This window comes from Lynx canadensis, chromosome C1 (genome assembly GCF_007474595.2).
Source record: "Lynx canadensis isolate LIC74 chromosome C1, mLynCan4.pri.v2, whole genome shotgun sequence".
NCBI lineage: Eukaryota > Metazoa > Chordata > Mammalia > Carnivora > Felidae > Lynx > Lynx canadensis.
In genome coordinates, this window is record NC_044310.1 from 92,964,791 (window position 1) to 92,986,648 (window position 21,858).

Consider the following 21,858-nt stretch of genomic DNA (forward strand, 5'->3'; position numbering starts at 1 on the left):
ATTTTTACCACAGTAAAAATAAATATTTTCTTTAAAAGGAAAGTAGTTGAAATGTGAGTTCTCTGAGGACCAGTATTACATCTTATTCAGCCTAGTACCTCGCATATAGTAGATGCTCTAGAATATTTGTTGAGTAAATAGACAATTATTGACTGGTTGCTGTAAACACACTAGTTATATAGAGATTAATGTATGTGTCACTTACAGAATTAGACTAAGTAGAAAATTCAGTATTTCAAATTGCCACTCTTAAAATATAATTTAACACTAATATTTCTTTTTCTTTTATTTCCTTTGTGGAGCTTTTGTTTGGTTGGTTGATTGGTTGGTTTGTGTTTTTTAATTTTTTTTTTTAACATTTATTTATTTTTGAGAGACAGAGAGAGATAGAGCATGAGAGGAGGAGGGGCAGAGAGAGGGAGACACAGAATCCGAAGGAGGCTCCAGGCTCTGAGCTGTAAGCACAGAGCCCAACATGGGGCGCGAACTCACGAAAAATGAGATCATGACCTGAGCCGAAATCGGACGCTCAATCGACTGAGCCACCCAGGCGCCCCTATTAGTTGGTTTGTGTTTTTAAATAAAATTGATGAAAGTTTGTTGGTCACAATCTTTTTAGGTGAAATACTGAGAGATGAAAAGGACTGTTTCTTCCTGGAGAAATGCAGATCATTTAGATATTAATGAAAGTTCTGCATTCACCTGCTGAATGGGAGTTTTCACATATTTTGGTACTTTTTGCATATTTTTGCAAAGAAAGAAATATGACCCCCTAATTAAAAGCTGCTGTAATCACTTTAAGAGATGAAACACAGAGCTCTTAACTATATTACAATAAAGTATCTACAGATTAGAAGACTTGTCATTCCACTAGAAGTAAAGGTAGTAATTTCATAAAGCTACTAGCCTAACAAATATTGAAAATACTCAGATTTGTTAGTAAATGTCCTGTATGATTACTTTGTGTCAGGCATTCCTGGGTGAATGGCAGAAGGTATACTTACATGGACAATTTCATAAGTGATTTCAAATCAATCTATAATCTAGGTCCCTTTCTCTTCTTAAATATCCTGTTCCCCAAATCCATCTATCCACTTTTATCTCTAGCAGCTACGAGTTGCTATTTACATAAAGAGACAGTTTAGATTTGGCTGCTTCACCTTATGATTTATTTTTACTCCAGTCATTTTGCAAGACTATCTTAAAATAAGCAAAGATTTTGAGCCAAGGATATTGACAGATTTAATTAGCTTTGATTATTGCAAGTCCCCCAAGAAATAATAATTGGCCAGTCCTGGCCAATGACTAAGCACGGCAGGAGCTTTATTGAGCAGTGAAACGCAACTGACTGAGCAATGCAGCTTCATTGTAGAAATATTTGGGACTCCTCTAATGGGTAGCTTTGGCTTGAGGAACATCCATCAGCCTACCTGAAACCCTCAGAACTGTGCTGCAGTCTGAGATAATGCCTACTTATCCTTTCTTTTCCCTCTCCTTCATAACTCAGAATGTGACTGTATTTGGATGTAGGTCCTTTATAAAGGCAATTAAGATGTTAGGGTGAACCCTAATCCAATCTGACTAGTGTCCTTGTAAGGAGGAATTTGAACACCCAGAAAGACGCTGAGGGCATGTGTGCAGAGGAAGGGCATGTGAGGATACAGCAAGAAGGTGGCCATCTACAATCCAAGGGAGATGCCTCAGAAGAAACCAATCCTGCTGATATCTTGATCTTGGACTTCTACACTCCACAACTGTGAGAAATACATTTCTGTTGTTTATGCTATCCAGTCTGCGGTACTGTATTTTGTAATGGCGGCCCTAGCTATGCCAAATACCACCTTGGCAGCTGCTCAGAGGGTCCAAACTAACACAAGTGGTACCAAGAGAGGTCCAAAAACAAAAAAACAAAAACAAAAGAAAGCTAGAAAATAAAATGAAGTTTCAGGACTGGCTCACTCACTATCTGGTGGGCAAAGACAATATTATCGTGAGTAGTGTACGGACATGGATAGTTCCCAGCACAAGGTGGTGACCAGGTGCTAAAGATTTCATCAGTGGTGGCCTGGGAAAACATCCCAGTGGAGGAGAAGGAAAAGAATATAATTTCAGGCATTTGAAATGTATGGGGGTCGGGGAGGGCAATGCCTACAAGGACAATGGAGTTGGCCGGTTACTGCTAAGTTGTATAGACACTCAGGCGGGATAACGAAAAAGCAAAGGTCCCCCTTGATTAATAGCCAAGTATGAGAGACAAGAGGACGTCTTTAGTAACTTACAAAAAGGCTTTTATCTCTATAGTGGAAGACCTGACACAGTTATGCCACAAACTTGGGACATGATAGAGGCACAGAGCCCCAAAGACATTTAAATATGTAGCCAAAGCTAGTCAGGGCCCTGGCTGAAAATGCCTGAACGCCTGAAACAAGGGATGGGACATCTGGATGCACAACTGTAAGGATCTTAGCTCTGTAGGCCCTCGTGAACTTTGAAAGCTTGCAGAGATAGTCTACCTCTTCGTAATAAAACTAGTACTTCCTCCATGCTCAAAGACACTGCAGAGCCACTCCTTCTCTACTGGCTACTATGCTAATAAATGGAATCAAATCCTAGCATAACCAAGCTGAAAACATGCCTGACCTAATAAAGGAGGAAAGAGATCCCATACAAAGGAGCTGTAAAAATTAGCATATACAAACAAGTCAGAGGAGTTTTGAGGTTGCTTGATCATGGGGGCTGGAATATTAGACTAGATAATCAAGAATTCATTGACAGCACTTTCTTCTCGGGATTTAACACTGCATGGACTCTTACGGAGGATGTAACAAACTCATGGGAGGGATGGGCGGGGGAATCTCTTAGAAACCTAGAGAAAGTGATGGCCAATGCTGAGCAAAGTAGAAATGTCTCAGTTGCCCGGGCACATGGTAGAAGAATGAATTAAAAGACTGGGGGAAGTGGGCATGCTGGAATGGATATGTGTGAAGCCAGAAGACCCATCAGAGGATTCTGTTTCACAGGAGGGCCCAGAAGATACACCATTCACCAAGGCCATCAGAAATCCTCTGGTAAGGGACACCACCACCAAGAAGTTCTCTGCGTTCCTGAGCTAACAACAGCAGTCACAGAGTTAGGACCCATTAATGATTATGGGAAAAATATTCCCCTTCCCCAAGTAATAGAGGCCAGATAGTGGCACTTAGTCACTAGAAGCCAGGAGGCCACAATTAAAAAGACCAACAACATTTGACAAGTGGCAGCCAAGAGGGCTTGACTCACAGGGAGTTGTGGAGATGGATGTAGAGCTTGGTATCTCTAGGGGCAAAATAGGTGGGAATCCTATTAACATCTACAACCCAAAAAAGGCCAAAACGGAGGAGCAGGAGACTGAGGATGGTTTCATCCAGAAAGTCATCGTCCCTTGTTCAGTATCCCGATCTGAGCCACTTTTCAGATCTGAAACTTGTTGACTTAAGGGGCGGCAGGTCCTGCGGCACTGCAGCAAATGTAAGTGTTATGATTCCCCAGTCCTTTGCTAAAGATACCTATGGCCATTTACTTCAGTGATTGTACACAGTGGGAAAGAGGAATAACCAGAAATTTAAGAACTATTGGACTCAGTCAACTCAGACATCAATATCCTGAGACCCAAAGCATTGTCATAGCCTCTTGTTAGAGTGGAGGCAAATGGGGACTGGGTAATAATTGGAGTTCTGACTAAAGTCTAGTTAGGGTAGGTCCATTGTGTCTGTGAACCCACCCAGTGGTCATTTCTTCAGTTCTTGAGTCTGTAATTGGAGTTGATACACTTAGCAGCTGCAGTTATACCAACATTTAAATGCTTGACCTGTGTGAAGAGCTATCATAGTGGAGAAGGCCAAGTGGAAACACCTGAAAATGACCTTCCAGACCTGGCTAACATAGTAAATTAAAAAATAAACAAATGAAAATATCACATACCAGGGGGCATGGTGGAAATTAGTGCCACCATTAAAGACCTAAGAAATGTGGGAGGATGGTCCCTATCATATCTCCATTTAATTAGCCAGTCAGGCCCCTGCAGAAACTAGATGGGTCCTGGAGAATGACTCTAGACCACCATAGCAAGTCACAGCCCCAATAGCACCTGCTGTGCTTTATATAGTCTTACTGCTAGTGCAGATTAATAAGGCATCAGGACATGACGTGTGGCCAGTGGTTTGTTGAACAAATTATTTTCCATTTTGATTAGGAAAGATCGTGTGGGACAGATAACCATTTACAGTTTTGCCTCAAGGATAGATTAACTCTGCCCTCTGTCGTAATAAGGTCCAAAGAAATCTGAACCTCCTAAACATCTCATAGAGTAGCACACCGACCCATTGCATCAATGATATGCCGGTCAGACTGTACAAGTGGAGTGGCTAGTATGCTGGAGGCATTGGTAAGACTAATGCTCCAGAGAATAGAAGAAAAATGCTATAAAGATTCAAGGACTTGCCACTTCAGTGAGGTTTTCAGAGTGTACCATTATATCTTTCCAAAGTGAAAGTCTTGCATCCCTTACCACAAAGAAGAATGCACAGGGCTTGGTATGTCTCTTTAGGTTCTGGAGCAACATATACCACACTTAGGAATACTGCTCCAGCCCATTTACCAGGTGACATTGAAGATTTCCAGCTTTGGGGCCCAGAGCAGGTGAAAGGCTCTTCAGAAGTCCAGGCTACAGTACAGACATCTTTGTCACTTTGGCCATATATTCCAGTAAAATCTTGTATTGGAGGTATCAGACTAGGGAAAGAAGCAGTTTGGAGCTTGTGATGGTTAATTTTATGTCAACTTGGCTGGGCTATGGGGTAGTCCAGTATTTGGCCAAACATTATTCTGCGTGTGTCTGTGGGTGTGTTTCCAGATGAAGTTAACATTGGATTGGTAGAATGAGTAAAGCAGATTGCCATCCCTAATGTAAGTGGGCCTCATTCAATCAGTTGAAGACCTGAGTAGAACTAAAAGATTGAGTAGAAGGGAACTCCTGCTTGATTGCATAGCTAGGATGTTGGTCTTTTCCAGCCTTTAGGCTTGGTCTGAAACATCAGCTCTTCTTGGATCTCGAACCCGCCAACTTTCAGACTGGAAATCACGCCATTGGCTTTCCTTGTTCTCAGGCCGTTGGCTTCAGACTGGGAACTACACATCAGCTCTCCTGGGTCTCCAGCTTGATGACTGCAGATCTTGGGACTTCTTGGCCTCCATACTCATGTGAGTCAATTCTTTATAATAAATCTATAGCTATAGCTATACAATCTATATCTATACTTACACCTACATCTATATAACTATAATGTTTCTGTTTCTCTGGAGATCCCTGGCTAATACAGATCTTGACACCAGCCGTGGAATGTAGCTGTAACAAATAACTAAAAATGTGGAAGCTGCTTCGGAACTGGATAATGAGTGGAGTTGGAAAAGTTTTAAAGTGCATGCTACAAATATGGACATTAAGGACAATTCTGCTGAGACGTCAGATGGAAATGAGGAGGACGTTAATGGAAATTGTGGGAAAAGTGACCCTTGTTATAAAGTGGTGAATAACTTGGCTGAACTGTGTTCTGTTTTGTGCAAGGTAGAATTTGTGAGTGATGAAATTGGATATTTAGCTGAGGAGATTTCTAAGCAAAGTATTGAAGGAGGGGCTTGGTTCCTCCTGATTGCTTATAGTAAAATGTGAAAGGAGAGAGATGAAGAAGGAATTGTTAAGCAAAAAGGAACCAGAACTTGATGATTTAGAGATTTCTCAGCCTATCCATATTGAAAAACATGAGAAAGCATGTTCTAAAGAAAATACCAATGGGACAACTTGATTATCACTTGATAAAGAGTTTATGGGATTATATGAGCAGAAATGCAGCCAATTTGAACTGAAGGGGATGAAGATGGGACCAAACAAAGGAAGGCTGTTGGGCTTATTGAATTTGACAAGACAGAATGATAGAGCTATTCAGCTGCACACATGCACTATTCTGCAAGAAGAGGGGAAAATGATGCCGACAGTGATTAAGAGATCATCAGGGCCACTACACTACCTCAGTTTCAACAGCCTTTGGTGGGGGACTACCCAACAGGACCTTGGGGGTGATGCTGCCACCTACTGGACCTGGAGGGCAGAGCATTGAACCAAGGAGGATTATTTTAAAGGCTTAAAATCTGATGGACTTTGCCTTGCTAAATTTTGAGCTTGCTTGGGACCATCACCCCTTTCTTCTCCCTTTTGTAATGAGAATGTCTATCCTATTACTATCCCACTATTGTATTTTGAAAGTATATAACTTGTCTGATTTCACAGATTCACAGCTGGAGAGGAATTTTGCCTCAGGATGAATCATACCTCCAGTCTCACTCTATCTGATTTAGATGATATTCAAATGAGACTTTAGATGCTGGAATAAATTAAGAGCTTTGGAGATTTGGGGATGAAATGAATGTATTTTGTGTGCAATAATGATGTGAATTTTAGGGGGCCACAGGTGGAATGTTATAGACTGAATGTGTCCCCCTCCAAATTCATACATTGAAGCCCTAATCCCCAACATGATGACAAAGAGGCACCAGAGAGCTCTCTTTCTCTGCCCTATAAGGATACAGTGAGAAGGTAGCTGTCTGCAAGTCAGGAAGAGAGCTTTCACCAGATCCTGATTATGCTGGCATCTTGATCTCGGACTTCTGGCCTCTAGAACTGTGAGAAAATAAATTTCTGTTGTTTAAGCCACCCAGTCTATGGTATTTTGTCATGGAAGCCCAAGCTGACTAAGAAAGAGCTTATGGTAAGCCCCAGTAAAAACATCACAGTGCAGTCCTTAGGACTCTGGAGCAAGGCCATGCCATCTGCAACTGAGAATTATACACATTTTAAGAACCAGCTACTAGTGAGAACCAGATAGATACTGAGCCTTGATGGAGACAGAACACTTAACCACAGGACATCAGGTAACCATGTGTCCAGAACTACTTATTATGGACTGAGTTCTTTTGGTTCAGATGGACCCAGCAACATCTGTTATAAGATGGAAATGGTACATACAGGATGGAGCTCAAACACAACTGGGGCACTTGTAAGCTGCATGACCAGGTAGCCCACATCCCCATATAACCCACCACAGCTGCACCAATACCATGACCAGCTGAAGGAAGAAGGGTAAAGCCTAAGTTTGGTTTATGGATGAGTCAGCTTAGTATGTGGGTACAAACCAAAATTAGATAGTGGCTGCATTATAGTTACATTCTTCAGAGTCTTTGAAAAACAGCAAAGAAGGAAAATCTTCCCAGTTGGTAGAATTACAAAGATCATCCCTGATCGTCTGCTTTTAGTATAAGGAGAAGCAGACTGAAGTAAGAATATATATAGATTCTTGGGCAGGTGTCAATGGCCTGTCAGAAGACCTAGTAGGGCACCTGGAAGGAAAAGGACTAGAAGACCAAAGACAAGGAGATCTTGAGTAGAGTCAAATTCTTATGTTGAAATTCTAACCCCCAATACCTTAAATTGTGACTTTATTTGGAAATAGGGCTGTTGCAGATGTAATTAGTTAAGATGACATCATACTGGAGTAGGGTGGTCCCCTAATTCAATGTGACTGGTGTTCTTATAAGCAGATAGCCATGTGAAGACAGAGATACACAGAGAGAATGCCATGGGAAGATAAAGACAGATCAAGATCAGGGTGTTGTAGCAGAAGCCAAAGAATGCCAAAGATTGCCAGCAAACCACAAGAAGCTAGGGGAGAGGCATGGGACAGATTTTCTTTCACAGCCCTCAAAAGGAACCAAGCCTATGGACATCTTGAGCTCAGACTTCTAGCTTTCAGAACCGTAAGATAATTACATATCTGTTGTTTAAACCACCAAATGTGTAGTGCTTTGTTAAGGCAGTGCTAAGAAACTAATACAGGCACATAAATGGAGGGGCCTTTGTGGCAGGATGGAGACTATGTACAGGCCCAAAAGCTTGGACTCCAAATTTCCAAGACTGATACAGCTACTGATGCCGTAATGTCCAATCTGTCATCACAGAGACTTATGCTGAGTCCCCAGTATGGCACCATTACTCAAGGAGACCAACTGGATACTCGGTGACAAGTTGACTACATTGGGTCCCTTCCATCTTGAAGGAGTCAGTGGTTCATTCTCACAGAGATATATAGCTATTCTGGGTATGGGTTTTCCTTTCCACCCACAGATCCTTAGCCAAAATTACTATATTGGGGCTTATGGAATGCCTGATCGACAGATGTAGAATCCTATGTAACATAGCATCTGACCAGGGTACCTGCTTCATGGTAAAAGAGGTGTGGGAGTGGACCCATGGCCATGGGATCCGCTGGACATACCATACCATCCAGAAAAAGCTGACCTCATAGAAAGCCAGAATGACATTCTAAAGGCACAGGTGAAAAGCCACTCAAGGACAACATTCTGAAAAAAATTGGGAGTTATAATTCAGGATGTGTTATACAAATAAATCAGAGGTCTTCATGACTCGCAATAGAAAAAATACATGGATCCACTAAGAAATGGATGTAGGAACACCCCCATTTACTTTTACTGCCAATGACCCACTAGAGGATGTTGTGTTTCCCATATCCACAAATCTGGGATTGATAGGGTTGGGGCTGGTGGTACTGGTCATCAAAGAGATTGCACTCCTATTAAAGGACACAGCAAGGGTCCCTTTGAACCACAAGCTATGACTTCTGCACTTTGGACTCATTATTCCTGGGACCAGTAGGCAAAAAGAGGAGTCACAATCATGACAAGGATAATTGACCCTGATCAATAGGAAAAGGTAGCACTGTTTTTGGTTTTGTTTGTTTGTTTGTTTTTAGCAGAATTCATGTGGTTCCCTTGGACATCTCCTGACACTCCCTTGCCCCACTGTAACTGAACATATGCAGCGACCATGACCTGACAAAGTATAGTTACCAAAATCTCAGACCAGGAATAAAGCTTTGGATTATACCACCACAAAAACCACGAAGACCTGCTAAGATGATAACTGCAAGTGAGAGGAATTTAGAGTGGATAGTGGAAAAGGAGAGGATGAGTATCACTTGTGACCTCTAGATCAATTTCTGTAGTCCATCCTACTAACCTTCCTTTTCTAAGTTTCCTTTCAGGAAGAGAAGCCCATGGGAACCATGGAAGAGCTTCTCCCCAAACCTGCATGAAGAAATAAATCTTTGGGGCAAAGGAGTTGAAATGTGGTTCTGAAAATGGGTCCCTGAATTCCCTTTGCAGAGCATAGTTAATCAATGGCCCCAACTACTGACCTTGATCCACCAATATGTTCACAACTGAGGCCATGCTTCTCACAACCTAGTCCTAGCTAATGACTGAGCATCTGGGGTAATAAATCAGGCTCATTTCTTTGAGACTTGGGATTCCACTAATGGGCCACTTTGGCTAGAGAACTACCCATAGGATTCAGAGCTCACAGGGAAATTTAGAGAAAGAAACAGCAAATTTATGCAAAGAAAGTAAAAAGAAAAAGGAAGTAAAAGGAAATAAAGATAAAATCAGAAATCAGTGAAATAGAAAGCAGACATACAAGAGCCAACACTTCTTTTTTTTTTTATATATATATATGAAATTTATTGACAAATTGGTTTCCATACAACACCCAGTGCTCATCCCAAAACGTGCCCTCCTCAATACCCATCACACACCCTCCCCTCCCTCCCACCCCCCATCAACCCTCAGTTTGTTCTCAGTTTAAGAGCCAACAGTTCTTAATCGACAGTCAACAAAGCCAAAATTTATAATCTTCAAAAGAGCTAAAAAATTAATCAACTCCTAGCAAGATTAATCAAGGAAGAGTTCATAAAAACACATTACCAATATCAGCAATAAAAAGGGGGACATCAGTACAGGTCCTATAGACATTGAAAATATAAGAAGATGTTACAACTTTTTACCAATAAATTTGACGATATAGATGAAATGGAAAATTTTATTGAGAAACAGACTTACTAAGACTAAAACAATAATAAATAGAAAATTCCGTATTTTATATTTAAAATTTTTTTTTCAACGTTTATTTTTGGGACAGAGAGAGACAGAGCATGAATGGGGGAGGGGCAGAGAGAGAGGGAGACACAGAATCGGAAACAGGCTCCAGGCTCTGAGCGGTCAGCCCAGAACCCGACGCGGGGCTCGAACTCCCGGACCGCGAGATCGTGACCTGGCTGAAGTCGGACGCTTAACCGACTGCGCCACCCAGGCGCCCCTGTATTTTATATTTTAAAGAAACTGAATTCATCATTTAAAATCTTCTACAAATGAAACTCCAGATGGCTTCACTGGTGAATTCTTTCCAACATGTATATTTCTTTTAGAGTCATAAAATGCATATTGACACTATCTAATACTTATATATTTCACATTCTATTTGTGGATTAACTTCCCTCTGTTCCATGCACCATTTATTTAGCACTTACTATGCATTATGTTAAGAGTTGTAGATATAAAGATGAATAAAGTTTTTGGCAGAGGGAGCATTCAGGATGATGGAAAAAGAAGACCTATAATGTAAATGCAGTGAAACAAGTGCTAATAAAGATTCACATAAAGTACTATGAGAGATGGGTATGAATCCAGGGAAGGGAGGGCTTTCCAAGCATGAGAGATAAAACAATGTGCCATGTGCTATGTGCATAAAAATAATTGAAAATAGAGGACATTCCTTCTCCCCTTATTCCTTTAAATTTTTTAAATTAATTTTTAAAGTTTATTTATTTATTTTGAGATAGAGAGTGTGAGCAGGGGAGGGTCAGGGAGAAAGAGAAAGAGGATCCCAAGCAGGCTCTGCACTGCCAGTGCAGAGCCCAGTGCAGGGCTCAAACCCAAGAACTGTGAGATCATAACCTGAGCTGAAAAGAGTTGGATGCTTAACTGACTGAGCCACCAGGAGCCCCTTAAATTTTTTGATACCTTAGGGTTCTGTCCTTGGCTTCTGTTTTCCCTCTCTTCAAACAACTTATCCACTCCCACCTTTGTCCCTTTCATATATAAGTTAATCACTTCAAAATATGTATCTCCAGTCTCCACCTCTTTCTTGAGCTCTTGGCCTAAATATAAAAGTGTCTAGAGAACTCACCTATGCAAGGACTTTGCCTCCACACTAATTCCCCCCGCCTCATGGATCACCAATCTTCTCTCCCTTCTTAAAAGCAAAAACAAAAACAAAAACCTCTCTGCCTTGACAGCATGTCTCTCCAGCTACTACAATACCTCTCTGTTCCCTTTATATGGTGAAACTTCTCACTTTCTTTCTCTCTAGTGTATCTTAACCTTTATGATACATAAAATCTTTTATAAACGTTTTATAAACGTTTTATCTTTTATAAACTCTTCTGAGACCTCTTATTAAGGTCACCAATAACCTTCATGTTGCCAAATCCAATTCTCAATTTACATGACCCAACAGCAGCTTGGCCAGGTGATCATTTCCTTTTTCTTGAAAAGTTGTCTTTACCTGGCTCCCACCCTCTACTTATTTTCTTCTCATCTCACTAGTCACTCCTTCTAAGTTTCTTTGTTGGATCATCTTTTTTCAACCTTTAAGTATTGGAGTATTCCAGTGTTCCATCCTTGGACTTCTACTCAATTTTTGTTTATATTCACCTTAGAAAGTCTTAACCAATTCTATCATCTTAAATGTCATCTGTATGCTAATGATTCCAAAAATTATAATCTACAGGCTCAACCTCTCCCCTCAACTTCAGACTCCTATCTCTAGTAGCTACTCGAATGTCTAACAGTATTCCAAACTAAACATGTCTGAAACTAAATTCTTCAGTCCCTGTCTATCAAACCTAATTCCCTTCAATCTTCTCCATCTCAGTAAATGGCTCCATGATTCAGCCTGTTGCTCAAGGCAGAAATATTGGGATCATTGTTGACTCTTCTCTACCCTCATTCAATCTGTCAACACATTACGTCAGCTCTGCCTTCAAAACATATCCCAATTGTGACCAGTTCTCACCACCTTGATCACTTCTACTCTAGTCCAAACCACCATCACCTTTCACCTAGATCCCTTCCTCCTAACCAGCTATCCAGCTTCCACACTTCCCTGACTACAGTCTACTGGGAGTGATCCTGTTAACAGTATAAGATGGAACGTGCCACTCCCTTGTTCAAATCCCTCCAGTGATTCGCATTACACTGAAATAAAATCCAAAGTTTTTTCATTATCTATGAGGCACTCAACATCTGACCTGTTGGTGTATTCTGACCTTATCTCCTTCCACTCTCCCTTTCCTTTTTTCCATGCTTTAAGCATACTAGTCTTGTTGTTATTCTTCAAACATATGACCAACATATCCGATCTCTGGCCATTTGCACTTGCTGTTCTCTCTTCCCGAAATAGTCTTTCTTCAGATGTTCATGTGGCTCATTTACTTTCTGTTCAAATGTCACCTCCTTACAGGGACTGCTCTATCTGTAACTCTCTCCTTCATTTGCTGTGCTTTTACTCTGCTTTATTTTCTTTCACAGCTTGTAACACTACAAGGATCCTATCATGTATGTATTTGTTTATTGGGCATTATCTACCTTCTCATTCTAGAATGCAAGCTCTATAAGGACAAGAAATTTACCTGTTTTGTTCAGTCATCAAGTACTATCAATTCTACCTCTTAAAGATATCTTCAGTCCACCTTCTCTCTGTTCCCACTACTTTTGCCTTTATTCAGTTGTCATCATCAGTTGCTGGGACTATTATAATATTCTCCTACTTGACTTTTACTTTAACCTTCTTTTACCCAGGCCTTTCTTTCAAAGTACTACCAACTTGATATTCATGTCTCTCCTTCATAAAACTCTTTGTAGGGAACACCTTCTTTGCATATTGGATGGAGTTCAAGCCCCTTTACACAGCATCCAAGGTGTCTCCTACCATCTTCTTATCATAACCCTCCAGTAGTACCAAACTTGTAATATCTCCTCATGTCCTTGCCTCTGTCTTTAAGACATGCTGGTTCTTTTACTTAAGCGCCCTTTCCTAACTCTGAGAGACAGATAAATATCTTCCTGTGGCCATACTTCTATTGCATTTATTATAAGTGGTGAATTTTTTTGCATATATGCATGTCTCTTTTTTTTTTCTTTTAGAAAGAGAGTGCATGAGTGGGGAATAGGGGCACAAGGAGAGAGAGAGGAGAGGAGAGCAGAGCAGAGAGAGAGAGAGAGAGAGAGAGAGAGAGAGAGAATCTTAAGCAGTCTCCACACTCAGCTTGGAGCCTGACGTGGGGCTTGATCCTCGGACACTCAACCAACTGAGCCACCCAAGTGCCCCTATGCATGTCTCTTATTAAACTGTGAGCTTTTTTTTTTTAACTCATTTATTATTAAAAAATTTTTTTAAGCATTTATACATTTTTGAGAGAGAGAGTGGGAGCAGGAGAGGGGCAGAGAGAGAGAGGGAGACACCCAATCCAAAACAGGCTCCAGCTGTCAGCACAGAGCCCAGTGCAGGGCTTGAACCCATGGACTGTGAAATGATGACCTGAACCGAGTCGGACGCTTAACTGACTGAGCCACCTAGGCACACCTATTTATTTTTGTTAATGTTTATTTTTGAGAGAGAACAAGAGACAAAGTGCCAGCAAGGGAAGGGCAGAAAAAGCAGGAGACAGAATCCAAAGCAGACTTCAGGCTCTGAGCTGTCAGCCCAGAGCCTGACACAGGGCTGAAACTCACAGACTGCAGGATCATGACCTGAGCCAAAGTCAGATGCTTAACCGACTGAGCCACCCAGGCACCCCTAAACTATGAACTTCTTCAGAGAAGAGAGGTGTTTCCTTATTTGGGGCATAGCTCCTGTCACACAGTATCAGGTATACGGAGGTGGAACTAGGGCATGGAGAATGTTCAAGGTAGAAGGAACTGTGTTCATGAATACTCTGAGACATAAGAGAGCTTGGCATCTTCAGAGAAGACAGAAGGCCAGTGTGACTGGCCCAGTGAATGAGGAGAGGTTGTGGCAGAAGAACATGTGAAAAAGACTGTGGAAACCAGATCATGTAAGCCCCTGTTGAACACTCAAAGGATCTGGAATATTATCCTAAGAAAAATAGGAAGCCTCTAACAGGTTTTAAGTAGGAAAATAACAAGATAAAATTTGTATTAGAAAAGAGTCATAATGCTTCCTGTGTAAAGAGTGAATTGAAGGGATGTAAGAATGAATGCAGAGAGACCAAATGGACATTATTGCAATAGTCCAAGCAAAAGGTGATGATTGTTTGGGCTGGGGTGATAGTGTGGGGATGGTGAGAAATAAATAGATTCAAGATATATCTTAGAGGTAAAATGGATAGGACTTAGTGATAGAATAAACAAAGGGATGAAGAAGGTAGATTGCACAACTAAATGGCTGGTGGGATCATTTGCTGAAATGCAGGAGATTTGCCAGAGGAGAGTCAGGAGAAAATAGATAAGTTTTGAGAGGGTAGATATGAGATGCATGAATATGAGATATGTAAGGGGATATGCCAAAAAGGCAATTGAATATTGAGGTATGGATTTCAGAAGAGAGGTCTGGGCTAGAAAAATAACTGGGAGTCACGAACACACACAGATTGTGTGTAAAGCCATAAGAGAGCCTAGGGAGAGATTGTAGCATGAAAAGAGAAGAAGATTATGGATGATGTGGAGCTGACAAGAAATTTATCGGATTGGAGATAATGAGAACATGAAACTGAGAAAGCCATATGGACCTTAGAATTGCCCAAGAGAATGGCAGAAGTTGAGGGGGGAGGAAGGCCGTGAGCCAGGTGCTTTTTAGAGAATGAGGAAAATGGCCAAGAGTTTGGAAGATAATTGCATTGGGAGGGGAGAAAAGATGAGTGGATGAATGGCACGAAACTCAAAAAAATTTATAAGAAGGAAAAGGAGTGATGAGAAACAACTTAAATGTCCCCTTAACTATATACTCTGTTTCAGATAATGGGGATCTTCAAGAATGTCTTCAGACTTTGCAGGTTAAATGGGCTCAAAGAAATTCTACCCCTGCTGTTCCAGACTAAGCCCGTCCCCCAGGGCTTAATCAAAGCAGGGAAGCTGGCAGAGTGAGGCCAAAGCTGTAGGAATCTGGCATGGAATAAGAGTGAGAACTAAGATGAGACATTGAACTAATAAGAGGCACAGGCAACAAAAAAGAGGGAGAGCTTGAGGAAGCATCTTTAACATAGCTGGAAATTGAGTTTAGTCATGTGGCCAACAATCCAAACAATCATGCCTATGTAATGAAATCCCAGTAAAATCTCTGGACACTGAGGTTCAGAGAAGTTCCTGGGTAGTGAACACAGGTGTGCTGAGAAGGTGATGTGTCTGGACTCAACAGGGAGAAGGCATGGAAGTTCTGTGTTTAAGACCCTCCCAGACCTCACCCTGTGCATTTCTTCATTTGGCTGACCCAGATTTGTATTTTTAAAGTAAAGCTGTAATTGTACATATAGCACCTTCCTGAGTTCTGTGAGCAATTCTTGTAAATTTTTTAACATGAGGGGGTCATGGGCACCTCTGAATTTTCACCAGTTAGACCAAAGTGTGAGTGGTCTGGAGGCCCCCAAAGTTTGGCTGATGTCTGAAGTAAGGGCAGTCTTGCTGAGAACTGCCCTTAAACCTGCAGAGTCTGACACCAACTCTGAGTGGTTAACATCAGAATTGTTTTGCAGTTGGGGATGGTGTCAGAATTACAGGTAGCAGAGAATCCTACTCAGACTTTAAAAAGTAAAGGGAATTTATTGGGGCATGTTACCGAAAAGTCCACAAGTATGTTGCTTCAGGCATGGCATGATCTAGCAACTCAATGTGACCAGCACAACTCAAATCCAGCATCTCAAATAATGTGACCAGGTTTTTCTCTTTTAGTCTTTCTTGAGACTGGCTTCATTCTCAGGCAAACTGTCCCTTCCTGATGCAGGATGGCTGCCGGTAGTTCCTGAAGTTATATGCTTGTGGATTTATATTCAATTAAAGAGGATAGGGGAGAGAAAGAGATATTCTTATCATTCAAATAGATGTCCAAGAATTGAGTATAATTGGCTTGAATTGGGGCATTTCTACCCTTGAATGAATTATCATGACCAGGAGTATTGCCATAAGTCAATTAGACCCTACCTCTAAAGCCAGAGGTGGGATTTATCACACCCAAACCATTTGGCCATGAATGGCTTTCCTTAAGCAAAACGTGGGTACAATCATTGGGAGAATGCAGATATGAATACTGTGGAAGCAATCAGTAGTGAAAGTATTCAGTTGATATTTATTGAATTGACTCTTCATTTTGAAAATTAGCTGCATTCTGGAAAGCAATTGCAGATTCCTTTAGTTCTTAAATACTACACTTAGGAGTTGTTGTATCTGTATTCTCGGTGGCTTAAGTATCCTGTGAGGTTCTCTTGGAAACCTAATGACTTGCTGGTGCAATTCGGAAAGAGAAATACAGCTTGTCAGATTATGGTACAACTCATCTTCTCCAGAGATCATTTATGTGACAACTTAATTATTCAGAGAATAAAACCCTAAAAAATGCTTGTACTTAGAGAGCTGACAGAGAGGAAGATGATTCTGTAAAAGAAGGTCTCTTTGCCCTCAGCTCTGCAAAACCACTTGGAACTACCAAAATATCTGTCACAAAGTTTATATACCAGAGTTGACAGACTTTATTTTGGGGAAACTTTCCTGGATCCTCACTTAGAGTAAATTCGCCATGATTCCAGATGCAGTTCTAACAGGTTTAGTTATCTGATGTAGTGAACGTCAATTGTTTTTGCTTGGTCACTGTCTATTCTTTCTTCTTTAGGCAGAAGCACCCTGATTTGCTTTGGGGGAAACTAGGTCTCTCTAACTTTCAGTTTTGTGGTTTTGGTAGGACTAATACTACCCACAAAGTCTAAGAATGGGCACATAGCCAAGATCTGGCCAGTCCTTGGCCACAGTGACTGATCCTGAAATGCAAATGTGGCCCAAAGTGGGCCACTGAAAGCCCTACCCAGAACTTTGCCTACAGCCCCAATGGGGTTGCTAGGTTGTTAGGATGTAAGGCCAGAGTGGCCTCCTTCTCTGCTTCCTACCCATCACCACAGGCACAGCAGGAATAAAAATTTGTTTCTGGTCCTTTCATTAGAATTAAGTCCTAAAATTGGAGTTACTAAGCTCAGAGACCTGTATATTCTAGAGACTTTGGGTACATAGTGCCAAATTGTCCATGGTATGGACACAGATTTGCCTTCCCAGCTCTCCTGCCTTTGGAAAATCCTTTCCCATTCTATAGTAATCCTACCCCAAACATGTGGCTCAGATGGAGCTGATCCAGCTCCCAGGCTCCAGAGTTGAGATGGTGACCTGGTCTAGCCAGTAAGAGAACTCCATCTCCTTGACCCAGACAGCAAGGAGTAAGAACAATGTAAACTTGGGTCTACAGCAGCTATCTCTTTACCATGCATACATAGAGAGCCTGAGAATATAGCCACGCAGAGGCAAGCAATGAAAGGCAGAGACAGAGGTAGAGACAGAATGAATCATTTGAACTACTGGATCCAACTTTGTATAAAGCCACTTCCATTCCTTGGACTTTTTCACACATGAGCCAAAAAAAAAAAAAAAAAAAAAAAAAAAAAAATCCCCCCCCCCTTTTTCTGCTTAAACTAGTTTAAACTTAGTTTCTGTCACAACAAACAAAATCTTGCTATAGCTTTTCTGAAAGTATGTCCAAATGTGCTCCTCACTGTAAATGAGGGTGTCCAGCCCCCTACATCTCTTACACACTGAGAATTATCTTTAATAATAGCTTTTTTCATACATATGCCAAAAAAATTGCAAATCTTAGATTTCTAGCAAGGTTGAACATTAGTATTAACACTTATCTTTTACTTCATTAAATTGTCTATTTTTGCATGAACTATATCTTACAGGATAATGTTACTTAAAAAAAAAAAGGTGTAAGGCCAGACTCATGTGGGGTATCATGGGGAAGAATCCAGCTAGAAAATGAAACCAATGTAAAGGAAACAAGAACAAAGAGATGGAGAGACAGAGAAAGGAAGAACCCAGGTTCTGGTGTTATGATTTGGGACCCTGGAACCAGTCATGACTAAAACTTGGACTTTTCAGTTACAGGAGGCAATAAATTACCTTTTCCGCAAGCCTAGTTGAGTCAGGGTCTGCACTAAAAGAGTCTTAACTATTCATCTGGTGTCCTGGTCAAGCAAATCAGAAGCAACAATAGAAGAGGGTTTTTGCTTAGAGGCATGTGAGTTAGCAGAATTTTGGTATTGTTGTTGTTGTTAGCAATTTTATTTTTACCTTACAAATTCTGAACACTTAATGAAATAAAGTCCAGTTTTTGGTACTTGGAGCTGATATCAAAGGAAAGGCAAAGGAAAACTATGATATCTTCCTCCCTCTCTCTCTCAGAAAGAAAGAAAGAAAGAAAGAAAGAAAGAGGAGTAGGGAGAGAGGAAAACAATTTGGGACTCTAATTATGACATCATATCTTACAGTACAGGACAATGTTTATAGTCCTGATAACATTCCTTATTTTTATAATTGCCCTCAATGGTCTTTCACACTTCTTTGATTCTGCTCTCAGCAAGTAGTTATGATACTAGGGCAAAATTGTATTATTAATGTTTCTACTATAATTTCTTGCAAGACCAAAACGCTGGATTTTACTTTTTACATGTTCTGAATTTCTTAAAATTTCATTAAAGTTTTAAAAAATTAATGAAGCTATTATTTAACACATTTTAAAACAAAAATTATAAACACCTTACAAAATGTCTTTTTGGCCACTCCTGTCTCTTTGGCTTTCTTCAACTTCACTTCTCCCCAACTCCCTCCCAAACACATCCATCATCTCTGATGTGTTGGTCTGGAAGAGCTTTAAGACTTTCCTGCCCAGTTTAGCTCCTCATGGAGTTTTCAGGACTACTGCCTCTATTGAAAATTACTTCTCCCCTGTGAGCCCAAGAGAAATGACCCTAACTGGGTCTGACTCTTCCCCATCTCCTATGGGGACATTTCCTACTTCACAGCCTCCTCCTTCCTAGTCCTTGCTCAGCATTTTTCCTGTGGGAGTGTGGTGGAAGATGAGGGGATTTGGAAGAAGGGAGTTGCTGGAATTGGGTAGTAAAGAGGGGATGGGGTGGCTTGTGGTGGCAGTGATGAGGAGCCAGCCGGAGTAGCAGAAGGGAGGAGGATTTGAAAAGAGCTAAGAAGAGTAAAGCTACTGACCAGTGTCTGAAATAATAGTATTGCCCCAACAAGAATACCTCCATTTTGGTTCTTAAAAAGAACAGTACAGGGGCGCCTGGGTGGTTCAGTCGGTTGAGTGTCCAACTCTTTTTTTCTTTTTAATGTGTATTTAATTTTGAGAGAGACAGAGTGTGAGCGGGGGAGGGGCAAAGAGAGAGGGAGACAGAATCTGAAGCAGGCTCCAGGCTCTGAGCTGTCAGTACAGAGCATGACACAGGGCTCAAACCCACGAACCGTGAGATCATGAGCTGAAGTCAAACACTCAACTGACTGAGCCACCCAGGTGCTCCTGAGTGTCTGACTCTTTTTTTTTTTTTCAACGTTTTTTATTTATTTTTGGGACAGAGAGAGACAGAGCATGAACGGGGGAGGGGCAGAGAGAGAGGGAGACACAGAATCGGAAACAGGCTCCAGGCTCCGAGCCATCAGCCCAGAGCCCGACGCGGGGCTCGAACTCACGGAACGCGAGATCGTGACCTGGCTGATGTCGGACGCTTAACTGACTGCGCCACCCAGGCGCCCCCTGAGTGTCTGACTCTTGATTTCAGCTCAAGTCGTGATCTCACAGTTCATGGAATTGAGCCCAGTGTCAGGGTCTGTGCTGACAGCAAGGAGCCTGCTTGGGATTCTCTCTCTCTCTCTCTCTCTCTCTCTCTCTCTGTCTCTGCCACTTCCCCACTCTCTCGCTCTCTCTCTCAAAATAAATAAATAAACATGAAAAAAAGTAATAGAGTACACTGGAACACTGGAATATAGAAAATAGTAATGCAATCATGACTCCTTCTCCTCTGACCTTCAGTCATAGTAGCCTCTAAATCTTGTTAATTCAACTTCAGAGACATGAAATTCCACCTAGAGAGTCTGACTTGTGAAATATTCTTGGCACAGATCTTGAAAGGCCTTGGTTCTGTTTTAAAAAGGGAAGCCATAGGCTTATACCATTTATGCACACTGCTGCCAGGTTAATATTCCTGAAGTTCTGATCAGGCAGTCGCTAATATTTATTGAATATTTGCTATGTGCCAGGCACCAGGCTCATCATACATCATCTTATCTAATCTTCACAATAACCCTTTGTGGTAGGTACTGTCATTAACCCTATTCTGTAGATAAGAAAACAAAAGCTTAGAGAAATTAAATCTCTTGAAAAAGAAACACAGCTACTACATGGCAGAACTAGGTGTGGAACTCAGATTTGTCTGACTGTGGAGCTTGGTCCTTAACCACTTCTATATTACCTCTTCTGCTCAAAATCTAAGAGCAAGCAGTCAGTGAATTGTAAAGGCTTATCATGCAAGGCTCTTTAACTGCCATTCCAATTTTATTTTCTACTACTCCCCTTCATACTTCCTATTTTCAGGGCAAGTAATGTTGCTGATTACCAATTTCCCTCAATAGTTCACACTTCTATGCCTTTATTTATGTAAAATTGCTCTCCCTCCCTATGTCACTTGCTCCACAAAAAAAAATCTTTAAGTCATTTTTTACACAATAATCATCATGAATTTTATTTTTCATTATAATAACAGCTATTGATATTTACTCTCAATGATGTATTTTCCCTTAAACTGTTTTCTTCAGAAGGATGTATGAAGATTAAGTGGTTTTGGAGATGTATTAGGCCTTTACAAATTGTTTATAAATCTCAATCCAATGGAATTAGGATTCCAGATAGTAGAAGTCATTTTACCAAACTCCAAGAATTTTTTAGCATCTCCCAAGATTAGGTAAAACAAACAGACAGACAAACCAAAAACTATTAGGACAGAAATTTAGCAAGCTCTAAATCTCCTTTTATAGGGTGGCTCTACTCCTAACAGGCAGAATTTTCAAAAAATGAAATATCTGCTATTGAATAATTTCATGGATTAAAAAAAATGTTGAGAGAGTGGCATTACTTTGTGCAATTGGTTTGATTACAATATGGTGTCAGCTTTTTAAGAAGCAGTAGTCCAGGGCACGTGGGTAGCTCAGTCAGTTAAGCATCTGACTTTGGCTCAGGTCATGATCTCTCAGCTCGTGAGTTTGAGCCCTGCATCGGGTTCTGTGCTGACAGCTCACAGTCTGGAGCCTGCTTCAGATTCTGTGTCTCCCTCTCTCTCTACCCCTCCCCCACTCATGCTCTGTCTCTCTCTCTCTCAAAAATAAACATTAAAAAAAAAAAAGGCAGTAGCTGTCCCGAAAATATAAGAGAGGAGAATGTTTTCCATCTCTTTCAGTAGCTGTCATTACCTTGATAATAAAGCCAAAGAAAGACAATCCAAAAAGGGAAACTACAAACTAATAGCTCTCACAAATACAGATGCAAAGTTCTTCAACAGATATTAGAAAACTGAATTCAGTAATATATAATATATAAGTATATATTACAGAATATATATAAGGGAAAACATAAAGGATAACATATCATGACCAAAAATTCAAGGCTGGCTCAATATTCACTAAACAGTTAATAGATCCACAAAAATATAGTTAAAAAAAAATATATATATATATAGTCAACTGATCTTTGACAAAAGAACAAAGACAATTCAATGGAGAAAGGATAGGTTTTTCAAAAGATGA

The 21,858-nt window shown here is 40.8% G+C and overlaps 1 long non-coding RNA gene across 1 annotated transcript; it reads left to right on the top strand.

The window, feature by feature from the left end:
- Positions 1 to 1,738: 1,738 nt before the first annotated feature.
- On the top strand, positions 1,739 to 5,577 carry LOC115519773. Its single transcript, XR_004343987.1, has 2 exons — positions 1,739 to 5,238; positions 5,341 to 5,577. It is a non-coding gene; the product is annotated as an uncharacterized LOC115519773 (long non-coding RNA).
- The last annotated feature ends 16,281 nt before the right edge of the window (positions 5,578 to 21,858 follow it).